The sequence below is a fragment of the Sciurus vulgaris genome (genome assembly GCF_902686455.1).
Source record: "Sciurus vulgaris genome assembly, chromosome: 12".
In the NCBI taxonomy this organism is placed as follows: domain Eukaryota; kingdom Metazoa; phylum Chordata; class Mammalia; order Rodentia; family Sciuridae; genus Sciurus; species Sciurus vulgaris.
This window is the reverse complement of record NC_136473.1, coordinates 2760059-2772740: the sequence shown is the minus strand read 5'-3', so window position 1 is coordinate 2772740 and position 12682 is coordinate 2760059. Positions and strand designations below refer to the sequence as shown.

Here is a 12682-nt window from a genome sequence, read left to right as displayed (position 1 = left end):
TACATCCATCATGCACATATTAAAATAAAAACTGCAAATAAATGGAAGAAAGACCAGTAGAGTAGAGGAAAGGGGAGGGGGGGATCTTGGGGACAGAACTGGAACAGATTATATTCCACGCTTGAACGATTAGGTCGAAATGAACCCAAATATTATGTACGACTATTGTGCACTAATTAAAAAAGAACAATAAAAAAGAAGAGGAACACCATGCACTTTCTTTTTAAACTTTAAAAAAAAATTTTTTTCAGTTGCAGGCGGACACGATACCTTTTTATTTATTTATTTTCATGTGGTGCTGAGGATGGAACCCAGTGCCTCACATGTGGTAGGTGAGTGCTCGACCGCTGAGCCCCAACGCCAGCCCCGCCATGTGCCTTCTTGAACATGTCTTCATGGCCATCAACTGGACTTTCTTTTGGGGGTGCACCCAGGACAACTCCTGGGTAGAGATATGGGCAAGTTCCAATCTAACGGGTGATACCAGATTATTTGCCCCCATGACTGTGTAAACAAAAAACAGAGCCCTGTCCCTGGACTCCCGCAGTGGCCCAAGTCCACACAGAAGGGATTTTTTTCAAAAATTCCACTTTGTCCATCGGTGATTTTCCTTTTAAGAACGTTGCCTCTGTGTAGGGTGCGTGATGCGGCTCGGACACACATACCCATGAAGTGACCTGGCTACGAGGTCGAGCAGGTCAACACCCAGCCTCTCACCGGAGCCTCTGTGGGCGAGAGCACCCGGCTACTCCCAGCAAATGTCCGGCACCTGCCGTGGCCAATCAGCCACGGCCACCCTGTGGGCACGATGGCCTTTTCCGAGCTGCCCAGCTCAGTTCTGTGCCCGGCCTGCGTCTCCCCGCTGGGCCTCTGTGACTCTGGGGAGCACAGTTCTAGTGTTTTTCTTTGTATTTGTATTTTCTGTTTGTTAAGTTTCCACACTAAGGAGAACTCCTGAGTGTTTTTGTGCCTGGTTCATTGCACTGACCATGGGGTCCTCAGGCTCATCCTGCTGCCCCAAGGCTGAGTGAAGTTCCATCTTGCATCTGCCCCACGCAGCCTTGGTCCACCCACCTGGCCATGCGCAGGCACCGTGGCCACGGTGGGCAGGGCTTCAGTGGGCACTGGGAGCGGCTGTCTCTGGGAGGCGCCCACCTCAGTTCCCCCGGCATGCGTCCAGCAGAGGGATGGGGCAGGGCAGCTCCATCCTGCTTTCCAGTTCCTTTGCCCCCCAAGAGCATGCAGCCCCTTTTCCCCACGTCCTTGCCTGTGCTTGTTCTCGCTCATCTTTTTAATGACAGACACCCTAACGGATGTGAGGCGGCATCTGGTGCTTTTGACTTGCGTTTCCCTGGTGATTAGTGATGCTAAATACCTTTTCTCACATGCGTTGGTCATTTGCGCGTTTTCTTTGGCGAAATATCTATTGGGGAGTTTTTGTTTTGTTTTGTTGGTACTGAGCTCCATCCCCAGTCCTTTTTATTGTATTTTATTTTTAAATTTTGGACAGGGGCTTGCTAAGTGGCAGAGGCCGGCTTTGAGGCTGCGATTCTCCTGCCTCAGCCTCCTGAGACACTGGAATTGGAGGTGTGTGAACCAAGCCCAGTCCATTTTTCACTGGGTTTTTGATATATTTTGGTGATTGCATGTTGTGGGTACACTCCGTATTTTGGATATTAACCCTTTGTCAGATACATGGCATGCAAGGGTTTCCTCCAATCTGTAGGTTTTCCTTTCCTTTTGACTCTGTCCTTTGCCATATGCGTTTGACACAGGATCACTTGTTTTGCTTCGTAGTTCCACACACACCTGACTTTTCACTGTACCTGGGGATCGACTTCTAAGATGAGAAAGCTAAACGAAGTTATTGTGACATGAGCGCCATCACCCCAGTTACAGACCTGCAATCGGAGGCACAGAGGCGCAGCCGCGTGTCCCAGGCCACCGTGCTGGTGAGTGGAGAAGCCGTGTGGTTGGGCCCAGGCCCGGATCAAGCCAGCCCATAGCCTGCGTGTGGCACCGCCTCCCGAGCCGATGTCGGTGTTGACAATACCATCTCTTTTTTTCCGAGGCGAAGTTGATTTTTACAACATCCCACTCCATTAGTTTGCTGGGCTCCCACAACAGTACCACAGATTGAGGGGCTCAGCCAGCAGAAGCGTGTGGTAGGAGTGACGATGGAGTTTGTGACCCAAGGCTTTGTGCCTACCTCGAGCGTTGCGCCAAGAGTGAACGAAAGCTTTGGAAAGTGGGGTGGAATCCAGCTAGGAAGTCCTTATGAATTCCAGCAAAGGTTTAAAGGACTTTAAATACAAACTGTCCTTGTTACGTTTGAGGAAACAGTCACGGCGGTCAGAGTTTTTAGCTGGGTAGTCTGGTCTTGCGTTTGAATGGACTCTGACCATGAAGGTGGCCACTGCTGGGCCCCCCAAGGCTGGGACTGTGAGCCGCCTCTGGTGCCTCTTGAACACTCCCCTCCCCAAAGGCCCAGGTCTGAGAGGCTTAGGCCCCACAAGGTGCTATTGGGAGCTGATTGGAGCCTTGAAAGGTGCGGGCCTAGCAGGGGGTCTTCAGATCACTGGGGTGCCTTTGAAGGGGATGGTGGGACCCCAGTCCCTGCTTCTTCCTCTCACTTCCTGGCTTTGAGCAGCTTGTCAACTCTGTGTTCCACCAAGATGTGCTGCCCCCTTGCCCAAAGCAGCAAGGTCAATGGATCTCGGACCGAAGCTTCCAAAACTGAGAGGCCAATAAAACCTTTTCCTTTTATTTTGAACACCTCAGGTGTCTGTTCCAGAAACTAACTGAAAACTGAAGACATCCCCACCCCCACCCACAGTCAGCGCCCCAGAAGGAGGCAAGTCCAGAATGTGCTGGAAATGTTCACAGGTGCTACTTGCCCATGGCTCGCCACAGAGCTGGGGTAAACACCGAGATTTCTGCTGGTCAAACTTTAACGCAGGGCAAACCTGCCCCTGCCAAGTGCGCCACATGACTGTGCTCTGTGGGCCGGTTCACACGGTTGGGCAGCAGAGGCACCCAGGCCAGGGCCAGGGCCCACGGTGTGGGTCTCTGTGGAGGGCTGGTCCAGCCGCCATCTGCTCAGGGTCCTGTGGCTACCTGCGGCTGGCTTCTGCCTGCCAGAGAGCTCTGGGGTAAACAAGGCAGCAGTAAATCAGAAGCCTTAGCGGCTGGAATGAGAAGGTGTTTGGTGGCCTAGGAATCCCAGGCACTGACTATCAACATGCCTCAGTTTCTGCCAGGAAATCCGGAAGGACTGACTGGCCACTGCCCAGATAATAGTTGTGACCAATAGAATCTTAAGCATGAATGGCCAGTCATGAAAAATGAGTCTTGTAGGCCAATTGGGAGAGGAGGTAAGTGAGGAGGGAGAGATGGCCTGAGAGATTTCAGAGGATCTCATTTCTCTGGAATCAGACTTTGCCTTCACACACTGGAATCACTTTTAAGAGCATAAAAATCACTGTAGGAGACTTGAAATATTTTCTTTCATGTCAGTTCAGTTCATGAGCTATTAAAATTTCAAAACTTCAGGGCATTAAAAAATATACATCGTCTGAACACCACACTGCAGTAACTGGTGACCAACCTCCTGCCCAGGGTGGGTGGGGCGGGCGACCCTGGGCTGTATAGGCTTTATTTGCATAGAACTGAGCATTGCATAACCGCACATGTTCCTAAAATAGCTTAGAGACAAGGCATTTAAAAGAAAGTAAGAAAAAAAAGAAGATTTAAGAAATACTTTTCTCAAATGTGTACTTTTCTCTGAGGAGAAATAGCTCTCGGACCCTGAGTGAGAAAGCGTTTATGTTTATTGTACACCCATCCCAACCAGCCAGTGGCAGTTCAGAAATTGAAAATTATTAGTAGGGATACTTGCAACTGCTGACAGACCAGAGAAGGGGAACAGAGGTGTAAAAAGCAGAAAACACAAGAATTCCCAAAGTCATGGGGATTTGGGATCCCTTAGTGATCAGGTGAATGAAGGTCCCTACCTACCTCCATCATCGACAGGATTTTATCCCGCAATAGCAGAAGAATCGGTTCTCACTGTGGTGACTTCCAGATGGAAGGGGAAAAGTAGAACAGAGTTTCCCTCACTCTCGCAAGCAGGAGAGGGTGACCCCATTTTAGAAAGTTTTCTGCCACACATGCTTCTTTCTTCCTCCCCTGCTTTGCCCTCCCCGCTGCCAGGGCCAGCCTGCAGGGCCTAGAGCAGCTCTCCAGGACGCCTCCCTCCGAGGAGAGCCGAGTCCTCGGGTCTTGTGCCCCTACGTGACAGTGGACAGATGCGGGTTTGTTACGTGCTGTGGGGTCAACGCGCCTCACACCCTCTAAGAATCGCCTCACAGTTTCTACGTTATGAACAGCTGAACTACCGTTAGGGACTGCTGCTCAAAAGGAGGAGGAATGGGGGAGCAGGAGAGGGCGTCAGAATGGACAGGACTTCCCGGTGTGGCGGGGAAAGGAGGCTTGGACGCCAACGGGACTCGCCCTCTCCTTTATTTTCACCTTTAGCCCAGCTCACAGACGGACCTCCGCAACTGCTCACCATTGCCAATGCCCTTTCAAGTGCTGAAGAGCCGGAAGAAAAGTCTAAGCCGCCTCCCCACGTGGCACACAGCAGTGTCGCACATCAGCTCTTCCGGGGAAAGGCAGCTGGGAGCGGGCCTTGGCCTGGCGTCCTCCTTCCTCCCTTGCACACGCACACGCACGCACAGGCACACACCCCTCACAGATGAGGAGCCCAACCCTGGGAAAGGGCAACGCCGCCATAGCTGCTATCCCCCAGGGCTTCCTGTCAGCCAGGCTCTGGGTCCAAGGCTGTTCGCTGACCCCTTGGCCATGTCCCTGTGAGGAAACCGAGGCTCGAGGAATTTGGGTCAAGTTCCCAAAAGACACACAACTTGCAAACAGATGGGATCTGACATGAAGTCACTTATAACCACAGGGCTCTGCCACCAGCCGAGGAGGTTTAAGCAGTTGTCCCTGCCGCTGACCCTGGTGCCATCAGAGGCCGAGATGGATTGAGAAAAGTAGCCACTTTGGGAGTAGCACCTGGAGTGTGCAGAGGACCCTGCGCCACGCAGAAGGGACTTGCTGGGCACCAGGTGCCCCTTAAGGTTGGCAACTGACCAAACTTAAGGTTGACACACAGGCAGCCCAAGTCATGGGCAGCAACAGGCCACAGCCGATGCTGAATAGAGGTCTGTCCCTGGATGGCCTCTGCACCCTGTTCACAAGGCTTTCTGCAGCAGTTAGTAAAATGTTTACAGTTGAGGCCAGCTCTTCCCATGGGAGGATCCCTGTAGCCAAATCACAAGACCTGGGTAGTGCGCTCTGCATAGACCTGCCACCAAACAGGTGACAAACAGCAGCCTGGCTCCACCCTCAGTTTACGCAAGGATGCAGGAAGCCCTTGACCCAATTATATAGGGTTTGGGCCAAGTGATCCCACTATTTTTAGATATTTACAAAATGCAGATAAGGCGATTGAAAAATTTAAAAAGTGTAAACTGGAGAGACAGATTGACTTCAGAAATTATCAGCTTGTCAACTTAACATATGGAGAAATACAGCAACCATTGATCAAAATATCAAGTTGTCAGCACTTAAACAGAATGCTAAGAAAGTACTAAGCTGTATAACGTATGACAAACCAAGCCCCGGGTCTAACAGGATCCCTTCCGAGGCCAAACGGCCGATGCCAAAGCAGCCATGGGTCCCAAGAGCAGCAGCAGACTTGGCCTCCAGGCTTCAGCATGGCCCGGTGAGACACCTGGGCCTGGGTCTTGGACAGTCGGGCCAAGGTAGACTCCCTGGGAGTGAGCGTGGGCAAGTTAGGCCGGCCCTCTGGGGCATCTCAGGCCCAGTACTGTGGACATAGCAAGCACCGGAACACGATTTCTCTCCTGGTCAGGTCCGGGCGTCGTTCCTTTCTGTGGTCCCCTGGCTCTGGGCACAGACTGGGTGGCCAGGAGTGAGGGATCAATAGACACTGGCTGATAGACAATAAGTGCTCTGTGAATACTTGCTCCTTGACTGAGCCATGAACACCTGCAAGGCTTTCAGTCATGTACCTGGGCTCTCAGCACTGAAGCCCCAACCCTTGCTTCCCTGAAGCCTCCAACACCACGTCCAGACTTGGGACGATCAACCATCCAGGGGAAGTGACCATACTTTAAAGGAATGGACGTGACACCATGAACTTCTACATTATCATATCTCTGATATTAAAAGTAATGTAGACTCAATGTTTAAAATTCTGAATAATATGAAGAGTCAGAAATAATCATCTCTAATCTCATAATTCCACTACTTAGGGACAATGAGTTAACATTTTGGTGTTTTTCCTTCTAACTCTTCATACACGCTGAGATTCATGTATATTTAAAGTTACGTGGAGTGTTTGGCCATGTGTCTATCTTTTCATAGAATGTTCCAGATGGGGCATTTTCATTGATCACAGCTATCTCTGGAAGCAGGATTTTCACATATATATGCACAGCATTCCATCATATGGATGGACCGCAGTTTATTTAATCATTCCTATTTTTGCATGCTGGGTTTGTCTCCAACTTTTCCTATAGTATAGAGTGTTCCCAGAATATGCTCATTCATAAATCATTCCACGCACTTCCGATCGTTTTCTTAAGATAGATATCTAGCAGCGGGATTACTAGGGCACAGGCATACAAACACTGCCATGACTCTTGTTCCATACTTCTTAACATATTTTAAAATTTCTTTTAAGAACACTTAGGGATTAAGATCTAAAGGAAGTCACAGAGCGAAACGACAGGTTTGGCTTGGTTTCTAGCCCCGTTCCCTCCTTCCCTTCAGCCCAGGCCAGTCGCCGTGTTGGTCACCACCTGAATTAGTCTCCCCTTGCCCGTCATGGTTATCACCTGAGTCTCAGGAGCACTCAGACACCCCAGCACCCACCAGGAATTGCTCTGCAGAGAGCTGGGCTTAAGGCTAGGACACACACTACATCAAAGGCCTTTGGTCTACAGAAATCAAGTAAAAATACACAAGAAATACTGATCCTGTTGAATTAAAAATCATAAATGACTCACTGACCCTTTGTCTTTCTCCACTGCTCTTTTTGGCATCCTAGCATTATTTCAAGAATAGCTAAGGGGCATGTCTGTCAGAGAAAAAGCTCTTGATTGAAAAAGACTCAATAATGATCATTTTTGAACATGGTGTTCAGCTGATACAATGATGGCTTGCCATTAGGGTTATTTCAATTGCTTCCATTATGTGGCAAAAACCAGAGTTTGTTATCTTTAAAAGGTAGCTGAGATTTCTAATTGCAACACAGCAGTCTGAGCTCTCTCTGAACACTTCCTTTGCAGCGTGCATGGCCTAGCTCTCTGTTCATCGTGAGTACCGTCTCCCCCAGGTAAGTCGAGTGTAGATGATGAGAGTAGGTGGCTTTCCCTGAGTGCCTCTTGTTACACTTCATGGCCTACTTTCCTGCCTTATGGCACTTTTTTCTTTGTCTTTTATATTATGCAAAACGTATCCTGAAAAGTCAATGCAAAATAATTTAATATTATATACCAAAAGAGTCACCAAAGGTATTCCCACTTTTCAGGAACAGCTGTCTACATGACCCAGTTGACAGAACATAGAGTCAAAGAAAAAAAAGGGGTGGCTTAGCAGAGATCTTGGCATAGTAAGCACAACCCTCTCTTTTGGGTAAGACAGCTACAGCTCAGAGAAGAGAAAATGCCGCTTACCAAAGCTTTAGGTTGTTATCTGATCAAGGGTACAGAATAGGAAAAATAATAAACATAGAGACTGACTGCTTTACAGTCCTTTACAGTTTATAAAACACTTTCCCATTCAACCTTAAAAAGTGCCGCAATGCTGGGCTTCCAGCAAATGAAACCCCCTCGCGCTCTGTTTCCCTCCAGGAGACCCATGTGGCCGATTTTACATCTGGTATTATTCATTTATTGGTTGTTGCTGATGGAGGCCCTTGGACTGGAGTCTCAGAAGACATTTAAGTGAGCTTCATGCAGGAAGCAGCAGGCTACTCCTTCAGGGGCCAGCGTCCAGGGAGAGTAACACACCCTGCTCTAAAGGGTAAGAAGCTGTGCTTTTGTATTCCAATGTCCCAGGGTGGGTTTTTCCAAAGAAGGCTCGGATCTGATACCTTTGCCAGTAAATCCTCCTGGAAGACAACCACAAACCTCTTGTGACTCCATAAGACTCATCTGAAGAGGTCCTCCTGGTAACTCATGTAGATCTTTAGCATGTTTGGAGCAGAAGGAGGGAGGCAGACTGGGATGAGGGAGGCGGCTGCCCCCAGGGCTGGGCACACCTGTCCAGCCACTCTGCTGGAGCTCTCCTGAGCCCCTGGATGATGACCTCCTTTGTGGATAACGTCATCATCATCATGACGATTTGGGACAGCTCTTCTGCACCCTTCTCATCCCTGTCCTGGGTTTGCTCCTTGGCAGGGCGTACCTGTTTTCTGTGCCTGCTGTAACACATTCCCACACACCAGGTGGCTTAGAAGAACAGAGCTTGGTTCTCAAGCTCTGAAGGCCAGAAGTCTGAAACCAAGAGCTCGGCTGGGCCATGCCCTCCCCGAAGGCCCTGGGGAGAATCCGTCCCCTGCCTCTCTTAGCTTCTTTGAGTCTTTGAGGGACTTTGGCTTATGGGTGCATCGCTCTTAGAGGTCCCCACTGTCCTGTGGTGTCCTCCTGTGTCTCTTCTCAAGGACACAGCACACTGGATTAGGTCCACCTTAGCTCAGTGTCACTTGGTTCATTACATATTCAAGACCCTCTTTCCAAACAAGGCCACATTCACAGCCCCAGGGGGCGGTCGGCAACAGGGCTTTTGGAGACTTGACGGTGCCTTTTCAGGGGAGGCACCGGGGATTGGAAACATCCACGCTCTTCCTCAGCAGAGGTGGCGGCGTCTCTGTTCAGATGTTGGGCTGCAGGTATGAGGATGCGTTTTAACATGGAGGGTTAAAATGACCGAGCTGTGTCTTCAGGGGAAGAGCAGCGGCCGGCCCAGCATGGACTTCAGGTGCGTGACATTGCAGGGTCCCTCTCTCATCTTTGTGTCTGCAGCACATTATCCTTCATCCTAATGCCTTTCTCTCCTCGTTCCAGTGAGGCGGCCGAGTACAAGTGCTGAGCTCTGCCGTCAGTCAGGGGCCACCCAGCATTCCGTCCGTTGGGACCACTCGCCATCCATTCTCTGTGCCAAGGGTGGCAGCCACCCCCCTGATGGATGGGTTTTGCGGCTCTTGACTGGGTCTGAGCTGCCCACCTGGTAAGGCTCCAGCTGAGGCCAGATAGCACACCACCTCTTGTTTCCATTTCAGTCACCGCATCGGGAGTCTGGAACCCAGCATGACCCGCAGTGCTGTTGCCACTGACGTTGCAAAAAACCCACCCAGGAGAGCACAGAGTAGTCAGCCCTGTCCCTGTGCACCCAGCTGCAGGGGAAGCAGGAAGGTGGGCAGCCCTTGCTCACCCTGGTGTGGCTCTTTCTTCACCCAGGTGCTGTTTTGGTACGGTGAGATGCCCTGCCTGACCCAGCAACACGGAATGGGACATTGTGGAGGAGTCAACCCTTCTCACTGTGTTCCCAAGGCAAGGGTTGGTCCCAAGAGGAGCTAAAAGTCTTCCTGGGAAAGGAGAGCTTCAAGAGAGCTCATTTCCTCCCCTGTCCTCAGTTACCCCGGGGCAGAAATAGGAAGTTTTCTGCAGGAAATCACAGAAGGAATGACTGCCTTTTCTTGCCATAAGAGATTAAGGCCAAGCATTTTATGGCAAGTGGCACATGGTTGGTGGTATAAAGACGTGTTTGTCATAGCCTCTGCCCTGCTGACATATTAACTAACGTGAGTGGCAAGGACAAGACAAGCATATAAACAACACCCAGGCAACCAAGCAAGTATGCTAAAACACCATCGGACTATGCACAGGCAAAAGGAAACGGCATTTTCCGGTAAGTGAATACAAGACATAAGAGATTCTTTAGGGAGGAATGGCCATTTTTCTTCCAATTTCAGGAAACTTTGCAAAGGTATTTTTAAAAACCTAATAACAAATTAAGTATATGTAGTCAAGACTTTGGGTTGCAAGTAAGAAAAACAAAACTCAAAACAAACAAACAAACAAACAAACAAAAAACAAAAAAGCAACATATTTGCTCATATAAGTAAAGACATTCAGGGTTGTTCCAGATATTCAGGTCATGTCTGCAGAGTGTTCTCCTCAGCTCTGTCTTCCTCTCTTCTTCACCTCCAGCAGGCCCGCTCCTCCAGAGGCCCTGAGCTGGTTTTCTGGAGCCCCAGGGGAGTCTCTCTTCCAGGACTCCCAGCAAAGCCCCTGGGGCTGAGACCCTTGGCTGTGACAGGTTCAGCTGTGACACATGCTCATTCCTGAGGCACCAGCATCCGGAACCTTCTCATCGGCAGACACGTCAGGAAGAAAGGTAACAGTCACATAGAGACAGAAACAAACAACCTCCCCCAAAAACCCAGCAAAAATGTCACAGTGAAATTTTTCTATATTCACATAACAATGTTTTCAACAGAAAAGACTATTTGGTTGACTTTTTAACAGAAAGTAAATAATAATTTAGGTTAAAACTTATTCATATTTTATCAATATTATTCATAATAATTATTCACATAATAATTATAAATGCTAGGAAAGATGAAAGGATTTTTTTAAAAAAACCAAAACAAAAAAATGCGGAAAAAATATTAAAGAAATATCCCCCGGGATGGCAGCTGCCATTTCCCAGGAACAGGAAGGCTCTTGAATGTCAATTCTCAGCCTTTGTTTTTCTCTCACCTCCAAAGTTTAGTGTTGACTGTGACTTGTCTTTCATTTGCTAGTTTCTTGATAATATTTAAATTCATTTTTCTACTTTTCCACCATTATGATCAGCCATAGGTTTTAAAAAATCCATAAACACTATAAACTTAAAAAACTATCTTGTACTATCTGGTCGAGGGCATAGAGGCCCTGGATTTAATCCCCAGCACCACAAAAGACAAGCAAACAGACAAAACAACTAGCCGGTTCTAAAAATTAAAGAAGTCTCAAAGCAAATTTTAAAAATAAAATAGAACTATATGAAGAAGAAAATACTGTACAGTAAAATATATAGGAAGGAGGTATGGGAGAGAAATTAATAGCACCAAATGCTTGCATTAGAAAAGATGAAAATCTCAAATGAATAATTTAAGTTCCAATGTCAGGAAACTGGGAAAAGAAGAGCAGAATAAACTCAAGTAAAGCAGAAAGAATAATAAATAGCAGAATTCAATGAACTTAAAATCAGAAAAAGAGTAGGAAAATCAATAATCCAAAAAGTTTATCTTTGAAAAAATTAACAAAATTGGCAAACTTCTAGTGAGACTAACAAAAATAAAAGAGAAAACATAAATCATGCAAGCACAAGGTCCTGGGTTCAAATCCCCAGTACCGCAAAAAAAAAAAAAAAAAAAAAAAAAAAAAAAAGCCCACCCCTAGTCATGATAAAAAGAAAAAAAAAAAAAAAAAAAACTCTCAGCATGTTAGAAATAGAGATAGCTACTGAACTTGGTAAAGAGCACAACAAACTATGTAAACAATGAATGCTTTTCCTCTTAAATTGAGAAAGTAAAAAATGGTGTCCACTATTATCAAACTCAATATAGTCCTGCCAGATTAAGACACTGCAATAAGACAAGAAAAAGAAATGAAAGGCATGGATTGAATGGGAAGAAATAAAACTGTCCCTATTTGGCAATTACACAGTGTCTACATAGAAAATCCCAGGGTAGCTGGCTGTGGTGGCACATACCCCTAATCCCAGTGACTAGGGAGGCTGAGGCAGGAGGATCACAAGTTCAAGGCCAGTCTCAGCAACTTAGTGAGACCCCGCCTCAAAATAAAAAATAAAAAAGAACTGGGGTTGTAGCTCAGTGGTAAAGCACCCCTAGGTTCAAACCTAGTTCAAGAGAAAGAAAGAAAGACCATCATCCCAAGAAACCTTCAAATAAAATTCCTAGAACTAATAAGTGAGTTCATCAAGTTTGTAGGATACAAGTCAACAAATAAAAATCAATCTCACTTTTATGTGCTAATAATAAACACTTGGAAAATAAAATTTAAAATGCAGTACCATTTATAGCCATTCCAAAGAAAATAAAATGCCTAACATAAACTTAACAAAGTATGTTCTGGATCTTGTGCTGGGAACTACAAATGCTGGTGAAGAAATCTAAACAACAAAGAACTAAGCAAAGCAGAAGATTGGCTGTGCTCACAGATGGAAAGATTCAACACAGCCACAGGGTCACTGCTCCCCAAGTTAACCTGCAGGGTTAATTCAATGTCCATAAACATCCTAGGAGGTTTTTTGTGGACATAGGCAAATCTATTCTTACATTTGTAAGGAAAGGCGCAGGACCTAGAGTAGCTGAAACAACCTTGAGAGAGAATAGTGTGAGGGATCCCTTTGCCTGGAACCAAGGCCTAGCCCATAGCTGTGGTAATCAAGACAGTGGGTGTTAATGGGGGACAGACACACAGCTCAATGAAGCAGAATGAAGAGCCAATATGCACACACCTGATGTGACAGAGGTGAAACTGCAGTTCAGTCCTGGAAGCGGGGACGGCCATCTCCACAC

The 12682-nt window shown here is 47.4% G+C and overlaps 1 long non-coding RNA gene across 1 annotated transcript; it reads left to right on the top strand.

Annotated features, from left to right (window-relative positions):
* Positions 1 to 249: 249 nt before the first annotated feature.
* LOC306641793 lies at positions 250 to 10614 on the top strand. Its single transcript, XR_013758284.1, has 4 exons — positions 250 to 332; positions 1798 to 1952; positions 2782 to 3374; positions 4537 to 10614. It is a non-coding gene; the product is annotated as an uncharacterized lncRNA (long non-coding RNA).
* Positions 10615 to 12682: the final 2068 nt, after the last annotated feature.